The following is a 321-nucleotide window of genomic DNA, read 5'->3' as shown; positions in this document are numbered from 1 at the left end:
TAATTCAAAATCCTATACATATATTATAGAAATTATTGTTACTGTTTTTAGTTGCTGTTGAGTCAATGGAGACTCACAGCAATCCCGTGTGACAGAGTGGAACTGCCCCATAGAATATCCTAGGCAGTAATCTTTATGAAAGCAGATCACCAAGTCTTTCTCCCAAGAAGCTACTGGATGGTTCCCATTGCCAACATGTTTCTAAACCTTGTCACCACCAAATTCCCTTTGTTATACATATAGAGCAGAGATAGTCAAATATGAATTCTCTTCTTGAATTGAGTCATTATAGACATTTTTAAAAAAATAATGTTCTATACA

Source organism: Orycteropus afer, unplaced genomic scaffold, assembly GCF_000298275.1.
Source record: "Orycteropus afer afer isolate SDZICR_OR568_19922 unplaced genomic scaffold, OryAfe1.0 scaffold00935, whole genome shotgun sequence".
Taxonomy (NCBI): Eukaryota; Metazoa; Chordata; class Mammalia; order Tubulidentata; family Orycteropodidae; genus Orycteropus; species Orycteropus afer.
Note: the sequence above shows the minus strand (reverse complement) of the source record.